This window comes from Rhinopithecus bieti, unplaced genomic scaffold (genome assembly GCF_001698545.2).
Source record: "Rhinopithecus bieti isolate Rb0 unplaced genomic scaffold, ASM169854v2 scaffold_1422, whole genome shotgun sequence".
NCBI classification, from domain to species: Eukaryota; Metazoa; Chordata; class Mammalia; order Primates; family Cercopithecidae; genus Rhinopithecus; species Rhinopithecus bieti.
In genome coordinates this window covers 2,124,347-2,127,222 of record NW_016803659.1, presented here as the reverse complement: position 1 = coordinate 2,127,222, position 2,876 = coordinate 2,124,347, and the positions used below count along the sequence as shown (strand labels likewise).

The window sequence follows — 2,876 nt, the reverse complement described above, 5'->3', positions numbered from 1 at the left end:
GTCTCTGGTTCAAGAGTCTCAAGTCTTCTATCAGCATTCCTAATTCTGTCAGGCTCATTATAACCTTGCAAGTAAATTCTCCAACTAATTATATTTCTTAATAGTCAGTCCATTTCTCTCTCTTTCTCTCTCTCTCTCTCTCTCTGTCTCGTGAGCATGCATTAGTATTTTACTATAATATCTTAAAGAAAATCTGGTGTCTTTGTAGAATCTGAGATGTTCTGCAGGATCCATATACATCATTCTCATTTAGTATAGTGCCACTCTCTGATTTACTTACTGCAATTTAGCCATTCCAACCTTTCTTCAGTTTCTGAAATATGTCAAAGTTTTTCTTACTTCATGGCTTTCCCTCTATCCTCTTATCCTAATATGGTTCTCCTTCTTAACCTTTAAGAATCTGTCTCCTCACTTCTCTAAAAGAAAGTCTATCTTAACCAACCTCTCACTCCTCCATCCTCACACCCATACCATTGTTCACAATCAGCTACCTGGTTTCTTTCCTCCTAGTTCTCACCACAGTGTAATATTTGACTAGTTATTTGTTTTGTCTGTTTTCCCACTAGGTTGTATGGCTAAATCTCAGCACAAAGTTGGAATACAGTAGATTTTCATTATGTACTTGTCATACCTAATGAGGTTGTGTATATATGATTTTCTATGTCAATAGTGTATGGGAAAAATAAACATTTATTTATACAGTTAATAGATTTCTAGATGCACTGGAAATCTATTATAAACTAGAAAAGAACCATAGTGTCCTAAAATCCACATGTAATCAATAAATTTACCTTAACTCTATATCCACGTAGTAGTTATTCTAGTGTTAAAACATGAAGTGAAAAATAAACATTTGTTTTCATTGATTGACATTATATCTATATGAGCACGTTACTGAAGACAAAGAGAATGGACTAGAGTTTTAGAAAATATAGAATATAGTTGGGATCAGCAAAATAATCAACGATGTGTCTTCGGCTTTTTGAAATTGTACTTTTCTTTCTCTATGATTTAATTTCAAATTAACCAAATATTTGGGTCTGCTGAGTTTTCTAACAGCTTTGAAACAGGAAAGTCAATTGTCTTAGTTAAGAGCTATATTTAAAGCAATAATTGAAACCCTTGACTTAGTCACAAATGCACTATATATTATTCAGTTGGTGGTGGGAGATGCATGTATATTTCTGCTGTAAATGGGGCTCTTAAAGATGCTCTGTGACAGAGTGTGTGAAGTGCAACCTCAGAGTGGGCATCTCAGATTATCCCAGTGACAATAGCTCCTAAACTGCTAGTAAAACTATATCTAAAAGGATAAAAATTGCAGGTCACTGGTAATTGCAGAAAGGGCCACTTGGCTTCTTTTGTTGACAGAAACACAGTTTTTCAAGTTAAACTGATCGATGCAAAGAATTCTGTGAGTTACATGAACAGCAATATTTCAAAAACCTCCCATCATTGCTGCAATATCTTAAACACAGCACTTACTATCTCAGTCTTCCATGGGGCCCATCATTCACCCAAATGATGAAGAGTCCACTCTGGATTAAAGACTTATCTGAGTCTGAGTAGTGGCCCTGGGGCATATATTAGGGAATCTTGAACAAGCAGGTAGAAAGTGTTAATGTTATTTTGTTGTTTGTTTTAACTTAAAGGGAACTAAATATCATAAACACTTTTCAGGGCTTTATCAGGCTCTGATTTTACAGTTTCTTGGAGAGAAAATCTCAATGGCAGAATGCAAAATGAGAAAGGTATTACTAAGAGATAAGAAAGATATATGAATACTGAAATTATACCTCACTAGAGAGATACAATTTAATCAAAGGTAGGGAGAAATGAAAACAAAGTAGAAACAATATTTCTTTCTTTTCATACCCATTAAAATTTTCTTAAGAAATCTTAAGACTTGCAGAGCCAAATGTGTAAACCAGCCAGAGGGACCGCAGTGGCAGGGTCATGTTGGCACCATCAAGAGGGAGTGTGGGGTGAAACTGGCTGCAGGGACCCAGTGACTGAATGGGAGGCATTAGGTTTTGACAAGTTTATATCACGCATGAGTATAAGCTAGTCATGCTTGGCTCGGGAGGCACTGGAAAGTCTGCTCTGCCTTTACAATTCGTCCAAGGAAATTATGTTGAAAATTATGATCCTACGATTGAAAACTCTTAACAGAAAGCAACTTGAAATAGATGCACAATAGTGTATGCTTGAAATCTTGGATACCACAAAAACAGAAAAATCTTCAGCAATGAGGGATTTGTACATGCAAAATAAACAAGGTTTTGCATTAGTTTATTTCATCATAGCACGGTCCACATTTAATGATTTCCAAGATCTAAGAGAAAAGATTCTTCAAGTTAAAGACATTGATGATGTTCTAATGATTCTTGTCAGTAATAATTGTGACTTGAAAGATGAAAGAGTTGTAGAAAAGGAACAAGGTCAAAATCTAGCAAGACAGTGGGCCAACACTGCATGCTTATAATCTTCTTCAAAATTACAAGTAAATGTTAATTAGCTATTACCCAGTGCAACAAATTAACAAAAATTCCAGTGGCTGGGAAGGCTTGCAAGAAGTCATGTCAGCTGGTTTAATATACTGAATGCCTTGTAGCTCTGAGCTAGGTCTGAAGAACTGTTGCCCGATTCAACAGTGCATCCTAACTTTGTTAAACCTACCAACATCTTAGACTTTCCTATTGTGGTGTCCCTTAAGAGATGGATGAAAGCTCCTACATCAGTTTGCAAATTCTTATCATGTTTCAATATCACAAGTTAGATTTTTATTCATATAATAGTCCTAAGTATATAGCTGGTAAAATCAGATCTATATCAAATACACTAAGAAAAATTCTTCATCCACTAACGTGGTAAAT

The 2,876-nt window shown here is 35.4% G+C and overlaps 1 pseudogene; it reads left to right on the top strand.

Moving 5' to 3' along the window:
* The first annotated feature begins 966 nt into the window (after positions 1-966).
* On the top strand, positions 967-2,603 carry LOC108544469 (ras-related protein Rap-1b pseudogene; annotated as a pseudogene).
* Positions 2,604-2,876: the final 273 nt, after the last annotated feature.